Raw genomic sequence first — 14500 nt, 5'->3', positions numbered from 1 at the left:
GATGGATATATATATATATATATATATATATATATATATATAGTCCTTTTTCCTAACTTCTTTGACTTTGAATTTCAGCTTCTAACAATAAAAAAAAAAACCCTTCCTACAAATAACATTAACATAATTACTCACTTGCTTACCCTAACAGTTTCTTAAACATTCACAATATTCTCAAAATAGCCTTGTTATTTGTTCTACCATCCAGGGTACTTGATGGAATTACATTTTCTATTTTTCTTTTTGCTGTTATTACACTGGGATTTGTGCATCTAAAATGTTCTATGATGTCAATGAGAGCAGTTGTTCCTGCTTTATGCTTAAAGCTTTTTGCTTGAAATGCATCATTAATTTATTTCAATTCTGTGTTTAATTTTATGTGTTTCTAAAGTATACTATTTCTCATTTGAGTTAACCTTTTTATTTACACTCAAAATCATAAAACAAGATATATGTTAAAAAATTCAGTTCCTTCTTTGTCTTTTTTACTTCCTCTGTTGATGATTTCTGTGAGATTTTTCTAAGTGTTTTTTTATTAATTTTTAAATTTTTTTTACTTTCCTTTGTTTCTTTTGGTAAAGAATGTAAGAATATTTTAATTTCTCTCTCTCTCTCTCTCTCTCTCTCTCTCTCTCTCTCTCTCTCTCTCTCTCTCTGTGTGTATGCATGCATGTATGTATGTCTTATGTGTGTATATGTGTGTTTATGTGTGTGAATATATCTGTCAGTGTGTGTTTGAGTATGTGTGTGTCTCTGTGTGTATGTGTATGCATGTATATGTATATGTGTGTGTCTGTGTGTATCTGTGTGTCTATGTGTTTGTGTGTGTCTAGGTAAGTGTATATGTTTGTGTATGTGTGTATGTGCATATACTTGTGTGCAGGTGCAGCCCCATATATGTAGAAGTTAGAAGAGCTTATTGAATATACTGCTCTGCACATTCCTTCAGAGCAGGATGTCTCTCTCTCTCTCTCTCTCTCTCTCTCTCTCTCTCTCTCTCTTTCTCTGAATCAGAGCTAGGCTGGCAGTCTGATAGTCCCAGAAATCCTCCTATCTTCACTCCCCAGATTTCTCAGGCTATAGGCACAGATGGCTCAGAGGAACATTTTCTTTCTTACTTTACTGTTGAGAATTTGAACTCAGGTCTATATGCACAGCAGATGTTTCTTAACTACTGAACTATCTTCTCAGCCATGCAGTGTAATGTTTTTTTGGCATATGGAAGAGTTTGGTAGTGCTCAGCTGTTCTTGCCCTTCTATATGAGTCAGCATGAGGGTGGATAATTTTTCCAGAGTTCTGTGTTTATCTAGCCACGGGATCAAGTGCTCCAGGTTCCTCTCTTGTCTGAGTGTGCAGGTCTTGATTTCCCAAATATGCATGTGTTACATCCTGTCTCCTGATCACAGTGAGAGAGTTATGTTTTTGTTGGTACTCTTATTTCAGTGATCAGTTCTTTCTTGCTGCACTCTAAATGCAAACTTACCTGATTTCTACGACAGGTAATGAGAGGGTTAGCATTTTCTGTACCATTCTCTTTCAGATACTGCTCTCCTTGTTTCTACTATAAGAATTCTGTGATACGTAGAAGTAAGATAGAATTGCTATGAACCAAGTTCAAATCTTAAAACTGGTCTTTTTTGACAGTTGACTTCAGCTCACCACTTTGGTTAATAAATCTGCTTCAACTCTTGACAGACAGTTGAAAGCCATCATTGCACCCATAACAACTGTTGGTAATTGTGTTTTCCTACCTACAGTAAGTCTGCTCTCTCTGGTACAGGATGGGCTGATAATCCATGGCATAGCCTTTCTAGTCTCCCTGCAGGGCAAGTTGACCTTTGTTGAAATGATCCCAAATTTTTCCATAGTTAGGTGAGAGAATCACAAGAACTATTTTTATTTTCCTTTGTTTCTCCCCTGACCCCTGTTTAATTCTTTTCTCTCAAAATTAAGACACACAAGTAGTATGTATTTGTAATTAACAAGTAGTATTTTTTCCTTTAGAAAAATAGTCAAACCCACTAATTTTTTACTTGAGTTAACCTCTGTTTTTCTTAATCCAGCCATCTTTTTTTTTTTTTTCCATTTGAATTTTGCCAAGTGAACCAGAAGAAATATTTTCTGGAAAGTCTGATGTTACAAGTTTTTCACAAACACAGTCTCCACATTCTAGTTTATACCTGCTGTCATCCTTATTTTGGAATAGTCATCAAATCTCATGATCCCAAAAGTTTATTATTGTTGTATATATCCTGGGGTGTCACAGTTTATTCAGAGTTTGATATTCTATTGACTTTCTCTTATTCATGTTTTTGCTTTCTCCCTATTTTATTTTGCACTTCACTGCCATGATACCCATTTCTCTTCTATTACTTTGGGAGTGCAGTCTTAGACGTCTTAGAATTTATTTAGCTATTTTTGTTGTTTTATTTCTTTTTTGTTGTTGTTATTGGAATTTTTTCTTTTTTTATTGGTTATTTTATTTATTTACATTTCAAATGTTATTCCCCTTCCCAGTTTTCCCTCTAAAAGTCTCCTATCCCATCCTCCCTCCCCCTACCTCTGTGAGGCTGCTCACCGATCCACCCACCCACTTTTGCCTCAGTGACCTAGCGTTCCCCTATCCTGGGTCATCAAGCCTCCACTGGACAATGGGCCTCCCCTCCCAGTGATGTCAGATAAGGCAATCCTCTGCTACATATCCCGCTGGAACTAAGGATACTCTTTGGTTGGCAGATTAGTCCCTGGGAGCTTTGGAGGGGTCTTGGTTGGTTGATGTTTTGTTCTTCCTATGAGGATGCAAACCCCTTCAGCTCCTACAGTCTTTGCCCTAACTTCCCCATGGGGGTCCCCATGCTCAGTCCAATGTTTGGCTGTGTACATCCGCATCTGTATTGGTCAAGATCTGGCAGAGCCTCTCAGAAGAGAGCTGTATCAGGCTCCTGTCAGCAAGGACTTCTTGCCAATAGTGTTTTTTCTGTAAAGTCTCTTTTATGAATGTGGGTGTCCTTCCATTTGGAGCATAGATGTTCAGAATTGAGAGTTTATCTCCATAGATTTTTCCTTTGTTGAGTATGAAGTGTCCTTCCTTATCTTTTTTGATAATTTTTGGTTGAAAATAAATTTTATCCGATATTGGAATGGCTACTCTGTCCCTGTGTCTCTGAGTCTCGCTGGCAAGAACACACACACAGGACAAACTCGGATCCTTCTGCAGCAAAGCTTTAATGCATCTCGAGAGATAGATGATCAGCTTTTGGGGAGGAGGAGACCCAGAACACAGGAAACTCGTTCCTTTTATAGACCACAAAGAACGGTTGGAGACATGCCTTGCCCTGATTGGCTGCTCACCATCAGCCCAGATGACACCATGGGACAGGCAGGGCACAAGGAATGGAAAAATACCCCAGCACATGCGCAGACTACTTGTTTACCAGTTAGAACACCGGATGTCAGCGCCATCTTGTAATGGCGATTGCAAGGGCGGCTCCTCACACTACTCCAGCTTGTTTCTTGGGACCATTTGCTTGGAAAGTTGTTTTCCAGCCCTTCACCCTGAGGTAGTGTCGGCCTTTGTCACTGAGGTGCATTTCCTGTATGCAGCAAAATGCTGGGTCCTGGTTACCTATACAGTCTGTTAGTCTATGTCTTCTTATTGGGGAATTGAGTCCATTGATGTTAAGAGATATTAAGGAATAGTAATTGTTGCTTCCTGTTATTTTTGTTGTTAGAGGTGGAATTATGTTTGTATGTCTATCTTCTTTTGGGTTTGTTGAAAGAAGATTACTTTCTTGCCTTTTCTATGGTGCAGTTTCCCTCCTTGTGTTGGAGTTTTCCATCTATTATCCTTTGTAGAGATGGATTTGAGGAAAGCTATTGTGTAAATTTGTTTTTGTCATGGAATATTTTTGTTTCTCCATGTATGGTAATTGAGAGTTTTGCTCGATATAGTAGCCTGGGCTGGCATTTGTGTTCTCTTAGGGTCTGTATGATATCTGCCCAAGATCTTCTAGCTTTCATAGTCTCTGGTGAGAAGTCTGGTGTAATTTGATCAGTCTACCTTTATATGTTACTTGACCTTTTTTCCTTACTGCTTTTAGTATTCTTTCTTTGTTTTGTGCACTTGGTTTTTTGATTATTATGTTACAGGAGGAAGTTCTTTTCTGGTCTAATATATTTGGAGTTCTCGAGGCTTCTTCTATGTTTATGTGGATCTCTCTCTTTAGGTTAGGGATGTTTTCTTCCATAATTTTGTTGAAGATATTTACTGGCCCTTTAAGTTGGGAATCTTCACTCTTTTATACCTATTATCCTTAGGTTTGGTCTTCTCATTGTGTCCTGGATTTCCTACATGTTTTGGGTTAGAATCTTTTTGTGTTTTGCATTTTCTTTGACTGTTGTGTCAATGTTTTCTATGGTATCTTCTGCATCTGAGATTCTCTCTTCTATCTCTTGTATTCTGTTGGTGATGTTTGCATCTATAACTCTTGATCTCTTTCCTAGGTTTTCTATCTCCAGCATTGTCTCCCTTTGTGATTTCTTTATTGTTTCTATTTCCATTTTTAGATCCTGGATCATTTTATATTATTCCTTCACCTGTTTGGTTATGTTTTCCTGTAATTCTTCAAGAGATGTGTGTGTGTGTGTGTGTGTGTGTGTGTGCGTGCGCTCGTGCATGTGCGTGCGTTCGTGAGCACACATGTGTTTCCTGTTAAGGGCTTCTACCTGTTTACCTGTGTTCTCTTGAATTTCTTTAAGGGAGTTATTCATGCCCTTCTTAAAGTCCTCTATCATCATCATGAGATGTGATTTTAAATCATAGTCTTGCTTTTCTGGTGTGTTGGGGTATCCAGAACTGGTTGTTGTGGGAGAACTGTGTTCTGATGATGCCACATGGCTTTGGTTTCTGTTGCTTATGTTCTTGCTCTTGCCTTTCACCATCTGGTTATCGCTGGTGTTAGCTGGTCTTGCTGTTTCTGACTGTGACTTGTCCCTCCTACAAGCCTGTATGTCAGCACTCCTGGGAGAACATTTCTCTCTGGGAGGAATTTGGGTATGAAGACCTGTGACACAGGGTCAGCTCTGGGTGCATTTGGATTCTGGAAGGATCCTGTTCTAGACTGCTCCTTAGTTCCTGTGTCCTGAGAACTCCTGGTGGGTCCCCCTTGGGTCAGGTATTCAAGCAGAAATGGTGGTCTTACCCATGCTCTCAGGTGTGTCAGCACTCCCAGGAGACCAGCTCTCTCCTGGTGGGATTTGGGTATGGAGAGCTGTGGCACAGGGTCAGCTCTGGGCACAGATCATTGCTTATTTTCTTTTGAAGACTCACAGAATTCCCTTTGTTCTTTTCTCTTATTTTTCAGTTTACTGATCTTATTTTTTTATAGTGTGAGCACATGGGTTCCTTGGGTGTTGTTTTCTGGTTATCCCAGGAACTAGCTGTTGCTTAAGCTTTAAGTTCAGTCAGTAAGATTCCTTTAAATGAGGGTAATCACACTGCCCCCAGCCCAACCTTGTCTCAAAGTCTCTACTATCCCAAGCTTAAGTCCAAATCCTTCAGTCTTTCCCTTGGGGACCTTTTGGGCCTTTGCATTGCTACTTTCCATAAAGCCATCTGTGACTTCTCCCTGTAATCTCAAGAAATAGTCTATGTCTCTAATGATGAAATTGGGTTTGAAGAGAAGATATGCAGATAGACCTGATCACAGAGACAAGAAATTACTCAATTATTATATTCAAATGGTTAATTGCTATGAATTACCCTGAAAGTTTGAGTCCCATTCAATCACAGGTAGAAATGACTACATTGGGAACAAATGAGTTCACTTCTATAGAATGTATGAAATGATAAGAGTTGATGGTTGCAATCTTTGGGGAAAATAACACGTATAAGTAGGTTAATCACTATTCAGTATTACAGCAGAGACCATTGGAACAGATTCAGGGAGGGCATGGCAGAAACAGAAGAAAAAGTTTGAGATTAAACAATGTTCTTGGTATATAGCCATGAGATGAAAGGCATAAAGATAAACAAGGTTTAGGATGTTGAAGCTTGGAGAGCAGTTTACTGGGAGCAGCCAAAGATGAGAATTGGATTCATTTGAAATTATATAGGCTAACAGAAACAGAGTACATATCCCAAGTAATTTCAAGGATACTGAACCAGTATGTGGATACAAGTCTACTTTGGTCAGGCTTCAGCAGCCTTCCCATAAGCAAACATGGTTTTAGTGTTATCCTGACTTGACACACTGACCAACCCTCCAATTTGAAACAACTGCCCTGAAGCCAATACAATTTGTCATTGAAAATGAGTGTGGCTATTTCCCTGCTATTTGACTTTGGATATGTATATATATATATATATATATATATATATATATATATATATATTTAATTGTGTTTCATGATCTGGTTTCTGATGTATATAGAAGGCACCTTACTAACTGACTGGGAAGGGATACAAACAAGAACAAACATGAGGACCATGAAGACTCTAGCTATGAAGGTCTGTGAGTGGTCATTTGGGACCATTTCTTTTAGATTCTCAAATCAATGCTTACTAACCAATTGAATAATGATTATATTGTGATTCTATGTGCTTTCTCTTAACATTTTATTTCTGTAGATTTTATATATTATTTAGCTAATAACTGTTCTTTAATGCCATGGTCTTTCAAGTTAAATCAATGGATTGGATTGATTAAAAAAAAACAAAACTATCACTTTCTAGTAGGGTCTCATTGCTGAGGACAACATCCACACATTTCACTCAATGTAGAAAGGTCAAACTGGTGCCTTCATGAAGCCTTTGCCTTTACCCTATATTCTAGTCTCTTTAGTGCAAGAAGTTCTGGTATTTGCCCAGTTTTTGGAAAGAGAAACCAACTCAGTCACAAAACCCTCAACCTATAATCTGTCCTGTCTTTAAGATGTGTTGGAGCCATTGTGGTGCAAAACTTGTGGGAGTGGGCAACCAATGTTTGGTTTAACTTGAGACCCACTCACAAGAGAGAGCCCATGTCCAACACTGCCTATATGGTCAGGAACATGAGACTATATATCCCAGAGACCTACAACAGACCCAAACACACCTGGAAAAAAACAATGAAATGAATCCTAATGACATCTGCTATATTCATAGATTGGGGCCTTGTTCATTCATCATCAGAGAAACTTCCTTGAGCAGCAGATGGGAGCAGGTGAAGAGCCAGACATTATATGGTGAGAGTCTAAATTGGAGGTCTCCCTTGGGTCCTTCCCGTTGGAACTTGAGGAACCAGAGGAGGGGGCGCATTATAGGAGTCAGAGGGGATGGAAGACTCCTGGAAAAGAGGGTACATGGAATTACTTAGCAAGGTTCACATGAAAGGGAAGCATGGGGGCTGCATGTGTTTATACTAGGTCCTTTGTGTATGTGTTATTGCTGTTAGCTTTATGTTTTTATGGAACTACAACAATGAGAGTGGGTGTGTCTCTGACTCTATTGCCTGTTCTCTTTTCCTCCTATTGTTCAGCATGAATATAAGGGATTTCCCCTTGTCTTATTGTATCTTGTTTTGTTCTGTTCTGATTAGCTGCTGTCTCTTGGAGGTCTGTTCTTTTCTGAAGAGGAAATGAAAAAGGAGTGGATCTGAGTGGGTCTGTGGGAGAAGGGAGATGAGGGATTTGGGAGATGTGGAGAGAGTGAGAACTGTGGTAAGGATGCATTGTATGAAAGAAGAATCCCTTTAATAACAACAACAACAACCTGTTACTTCCATTTGAAAATTTAAAATAGATTCCTAATTGTAATCATCAGCATTTGGCTACTAGGCTTAAATTTAGAATATGAAGTCATAGAAAAATGTGATTAGAACTTACAATAATTAAAGATATAAAGGATGACCCTGTGGGTTATCAGGAGAAACATAATATATTCAAGTCTAGAATATGACAGCCATCAGCTGTTAGATTAAAGTTATCATTTAAATTCTATGAATCTCCTTATTCTTGCTCATGAATTATTTTATTAACTTATATGATAGTTTTACTTACACATATACACACATATGTACACATATATTGGGGAATAGCAATGCTGCTTAAATTTACTAGATACCTTATTAACTTTGAAATATGTTTATTTAGGATCCAAAACAAATAATAGCACTAATTTACAAAGTAGCAATCATTGGATCTTATTCTTCCCTCATATATTTCCCGTCTCTTCTGGTATGCCAACTAAAGTAATAACAAAGAATTAAAAGACTTCCAATTTACAAAATCAGATAGAATGTGGCATTAACAGAAGTCAGCTTATCTGATAGAGACGAAGGAATTGTGTCTGTACAGAGAAAAAAATATATGTAATCCAAACTCTGCACACTAGGAAGGAAGGCAGGAGGAAGTTAAATCAACTCGGTAGAATACCTCTGTGCTACATGAAAAGTCAGTTTTAAGAGATGCTAAAACAGATTTTCTATACCCTTGTACAACAGGAAGAGTAGAAGAGGAGGTAAATGAAAATTTGTACAAGGAATGGGAATGTTTCCCAGATCCATGTTGGAATGCTGACTGGCTCAGTCTTGTGATGGTCCCATGTAGGCATCCACAGCTGCTGTAGTTCATGAGTTCAGAGGGTTCTATCATGATCATAAGACATGGTTTGCTCTGGACCTTCTCAAAGTCTATCTCCGACAAACTTTCTTCTTTTCTTTCATGATGGTCCTTGAGTCTTAGTGTGGGGTGTGATATAGATGTCCCATTTATGTCTGAATGTTCCTTATTTACTCTTTTTGTTTGTTTTTGTTTTGTTTGTCTGCTTTCCCTTTGAACAGTTTTGAATTTCTATGTTAACTATCATCAGTACACATACAATCAACATCTTTGATGAGGTTTCAGTTCTTCAGTAACCTATGGTTTAGATATATACATTTAGAGGGCAGTTTTATACGATCTCCTTTTAGCATAATAACAGTAGTAGGGAGAAACCTAAGAGTTTTATGCTCACAGAAATGAAATGAGCAGGACCCTTTAAGATAAAATTTCAGAATATAAATAATGTGTTTCAAGAATTTAAAATTTGTTAAGAAAGTGAAAAAGAAGTCTTTATGCAGGTTTCTTTTATGTAGGGTGTTAGATAGAGTTAAAGCTATCCATGACATAGAAATTTAAAGTGATAAAAAGTAGAAAAATCCATGAAAACTAGAGGGACAATGAAGAAGTCCAAAGCAAACTAATGGAAGTTTCAGGAAGCATAGTCATAAAGAAAGAAACAAAAATGAAATAAAGAAAAATGAAATCTCTTGACAGTCAGGTTCAGCTGCAGAACAGCCAGCAAAGTTGAGCTGCATGCCCTTCTGACCTGTGCTGTCTGGCTCTGGGCTCACCTCTCAGAACCAAAGAGTTTTAGGGTACCTTGAGAGTGGTCTGCTTCCCTGTGGAGGACTACAGGGCCACAAGACCAACCATCTTGGAACACTGCCCCACTAATACCTTGCCAGTTGGGTCTGCCTAAGACACAGCAAGCAGAGTTGTATCCCCTGACCTCAATTTTCTGGTCCACAGTTCCCCCTGCCTTCCTCAGGGGTTCTGTTGGCATCAGAATCCTCCAGCAAACACTGGGGAAAAACAGATGCCTAAAGGACAGCATGAGAACACAAGGAAAAAGGGCCAGGGCAATGTGGTACCGTCAGAACCCAGGTATCAAAGTACAGCAAAACCTGGATATCCTAACAAATCTAAAGCACAAGAAAAGGATCTTAAGTCCAATCTTATAATGATGATTGAGGTCTTTAAAGGGAAAATGAATAAATCCCTTAAAGAAATACAGGAAAATCCAATCAAGCAAGTAGAGATCATTAAAGAGAAAACAAATAAATATAAAGAAATACAAGAAAATACAATCAAGCAGGTGAAAGATATGAATAAAACTGTCAAGGACCTGAAAAGGGAAATAGAAACAATAAAGATAACACAAACCAAGGTTATCCTGGAGATATAAAACATAGGAAAGAGAACAGGAACTACAGACATAAGCATCACCAACAGAATACAGGATACAGAAGAGATAATCTCAGGAGTAGAATGTTGACATGATAGAAGAAACCAATATATCAGGCAAAGAAAATACAAAATCTAAGAACTTTATGACATAAAACATCCAGGAAATTTGGGATATTGTGAAAAGAGCAAACCAAAAATAATAGGAATAGAAGAAGAAAAAGATTCCCAGCTTAAAGGTCCAGAAAATATCTTCAACAAAACCATAAAAGAAAAAATTCCCTAATGTAAAGAAAGAGATTCCTATAAAGGTACAAGAAGCTTAAAGAGCATTAAACAGTTTGAACCAGAAAAGAAAATCCTCCTGTCACATAATGATCAAAACATTAAATGTACAAAACAAAGAAAAGAATATTAAGAGCTGAAGGGGAAAAAGCCAAATTACATATAATGGCAGACCTATCAGCATTACACTTTACTTCTCAACAGAGACTCTAAAAACTAAAGCCTCAGCAAATGTCTTGTACAACCTAAGAGACCACAGATGTCAGCTCAGAGTACTATACCAAGCACAATTTTCATTCACCATAGATGGAGAAACCAAGATATTCCATGTTAAAATCAAATTTAAACAATATCTTTTGACTAACCCAGCCCTACAGAAGATACTAGAAGGAAAGATCAAACCCATGAGGCTAACTACACTCAAGAACACAAGAAATAAATAATTTCACACCATTAAAGCCAAAAGAAGATAGTTATACACACATACAAACACACCACCAACATCAAAATAACAGGAACCAACAATCATTGGTCATATTGCTCAACATCAATGGACTAAATTTCCCAATAAAAAGACACAGGGTAACAGAATGAATGTATAAATAGTATCTATTCCTTTGCTGTACATACAAGGAACACATTTCAGCAAAAAAGATAGACAGAGTAAAGGGCTGGAAAAAGGTTTTCCAAACAATCTAACCCAAGAAATAAGGTGGAATAGCCATCCTAATATCTAATAAAATAGATTTTCAAACAAAATTAATCCAAAAGAGACAGTAAAGGACACTTCATATTCATCAAAGTAAAAACATATAGCAAGAGGACATCTCAGTTCTGAACATCTATGCCCCAAATGGAGGGGCACCAGCATTCGTAAAAGAAACATTACTAAAGCTTAAATCACAATCAAACCCCACACATTAATACTGGGAGAATTGAAGGCCCCACTCTCACCAATAGATAGGTCATTGAGACAGAAACTAAACAGAGAAATAATCAAATTAACAGAGGTTATGACTCATGGTGACCTAACATATCTATGGAGCATAACTCAAAATAATATTCCTTCTTCTCTGTACTTCATTGAACCTTCTCCAGAATTGACCAAATGATCAGTCACAGAGCAAACAATGTTCCCTTGTAAACACTGATACAAAAATACTCAGTAAAGTAGTCATAAACTGAATTCAAGAACACATCAAATACATCATCCACCATAATCAAGTAGACTCTATCCAAGAGATGCAGGGTGGCTCAATCAATGCAATCCACTATATAAACAAACTGAAAGAAAAAATGGCATGGCCATCTCATTAGAAGCTAAAAGAGCCTTTTAAAAAAATCTAACACCCCTTCATATTAAAAGTTTTGGAGACAGCAGGGATACAAGGGAATACCTAAACACTATAAAGAAAGTATACAGCAATAGCCAATATCAAGTTAAGTGGCAAGAAACTTAAAGCAATTCCACTAAAATCATGGACAAGACAACACTTCCTATCTCTTTAATTCCTAACTATAGCAATAAGACAAGTAAAGGGGATGCAAATTGGAAAGGAAGAAGTCAAAGTATTACTATTTGAAGATGATATGATAGTATACATAAGTGACCCCAAAGTTCTACCAGGGATATCTTAGAGCTGATAAACACCATCAAAGTTGCTAATTTTGGGATACAGAATTAACCTAAAGAAATGGGCTGAGAAAGAAGTTAGGGAAAAACACCCTTCAAATAGTCACAACTAATACAAAATATCACGGTGTAACTCTAATCAAGCAAGTAAAAGGCTTGTATGACAAGAACTCCAATTCTTCGAAGAAAGAAATTGAAAAAGATCCAGAAGATGAAAAGATCTCCCATGCTCATGGATCTAGAGGATTAACATGGTGAAAATGACCAGCTTACCAAAAATGATTAACAAATTCAATGCAATTCTTATAAAAATTCCAACACAATTCTTTATAGAGGTTGCCAGAACAATTCACAACTTCATATAGAAAAAAAAACCAGGATATCTAAAACAATCCTATAAAATAAATAAACTTCTAGAGGTATCACCCTTCCTGACTTCTAGCTACACTACAGAGCAATAGTAATAAAAACTGCATGGTATTTGTATAGAAACAGACAGGTTGATTAATGGAATGGAATAGAAGACCCAGAAATAAACCCACATAGACACTTGATTGTTGACAAACAATCTAAAACCACACAATGGAAAAACTAGATCATCTTAGACAAATGATGTAGGTCTGACTGGATGTCTGCATTCAGAAGAATGTAAATAGATCCATATGTACCACCCTGAACAAACACGTGTCAAAGTGGATCAAATACCTCAATATAAAACCAGACACTCTAAATCTCATAGAAGATAAAGTGGGGAATAGCCTTGAACATATTAGTACAGGAGACAACTTCCTGAACAGAATACCAATGGCTCTGGCATTAAGATCAGTCATTAATAAATGGGACCTCAGGAAAATGAAACAAACTTCTGTAATTCTAGGATACCACCACTGGGACAAATGGCAGCCTATAGATTGGGAAAAGATATCTTCACTAACCCTACATGTGATATAGGGCTAATATACAAAGTATGTAAGAACTCAAAAAGTTCGATACCAACAACCCAAAATAACCCAATTAAAAAATGTGTTACAGAGTTAAACAGAGAATTTTCAACAGTTATCTCTAATAGCTGAGAAACACTTTTAAAACGTTCAATGTCCTTAATCATCAGGGAAATACAAATCAAAATGATTTTGAGATTCTATCCTATACCCATTTGCTAAGATCAAACCTTAAGGGACAGCACATGCTGGCAAGGATTTGGTGCAAGGGGAACACTCTTCCATTGTTGTGGAAGTGCAAACTTGCACAATTGCTTTAAAAATCAATTTGGCAGTTTCTCAGAAAAACGGGAATAGTCCTACTTCAAGATTCAGCTATACCACTCCTGGCTGTATACCCAAAAGATGCTCCACCATTCCACGAAGACACTTGCTTAACTATGTTCATAGCAGCTTTATTTATAATAGCCAGAGATTGGAAAAAACTTAGATGTCTCTCACCATAAGAATGGATAGAGAATATGTGGTTTATTTACACAAGGGAATACTGCTCAGCTATTAAAAATTAGGACATCTTGAAATTTACAGGCAAATGGAGGGAACTAGAAAATATCACCTTGAGTCAGGTAACCTAGACCCAAAAAACATGCATGGTATATACTCACTTATAAGTGGATATTAGCCATAAAGTACATGATAGACATGATAAAATCTGCAGACTCAAAGAAGCCAAAATAACAAGCAGGGTCCAAGGTAGGATAGTTGAATCTTTCTCAGAAGGGGAAATACAACAGATATAAGAGGTGAGTCAAGGGAGGGAACTGGATAGAAGAGGGGAGGGGGAGGGAAATGGGGTGAGGAGCCTATGAGTTTTAGGGAGATCATGGGAAAGAGCATGGAACTCATTGGTGGGGGAGAGCATCTCTAGGAGGTTTCAGGGGCCTAGGATGGAGGGAATTCCCAGGGTATATAAGGGTGACTCTAGCTGCAACTCCTATCAGCGGAAGATATTGATTCTGAAGTGGCCACTTCTTGTAGCTAGGCAGGACTTCAAAAACAACCCACCCATAAAACCTCTGACACAAAATGTGGTTTGCCTACAAGTTGTACAGGGACAAATACAGAGCAGAAAAAGAGGGAATGGTCAACGAATGACTGGCTTAAACTGAGAATATCCCCATTGGCTAGAGCCAATCCCTGACATTTTGATGATGCTCTGTTATGCTTGCATACAGGAGCCTATAACTGTCATATGAAAGGCTCCACCAAACAGCTGACTAAAACAAATGCAGAGACCCACAACCAAACATAGATGGAGCTCAGTAAGTTGGGGAAAGGACTGTGAGATCTGAAGAGGACAGATACTCCACAGAAAGACCAACAGAGTCAACTAACCTGGTCACTTGAGGGCTCCCAGAGACTGAACCACCAACCAAGGAGCAAGTATGGTCTGGACCTAGTCTGCCTACACATATGTAGCAAGAGTACAACTTGGCTTTCATGTGTCCTCTAACAACTGTTCTTGAATACGTTGTATGCTCATGGATTCTGTTACCCTCACTGGGCCATAGTGTCTTGTGGGGCATTGGCTATGCACAGACAAGCTGGTCTCCAGTTGAGCTGAGATGCTGAACTCCAGGACCCTGTGGTGATAAT

Source organism: Mus caroli, unplaced genomic scaffold, assembly GCF_978045245.1.
Source record: "Mus caroli unplaced genomic scaffold, Mus_caroli_1 scaffold_15, whole genome shotgun sequence".
Classification (NCBI taxonomy): domain Eukaryota; kingdom Metazoa; phylum Chordata; class Mammalia; order Rodentia; family Muridae; genus Mus; species Mus caroli.
This window is presented reverse-complemented; position numbering follows the sequence as displayed.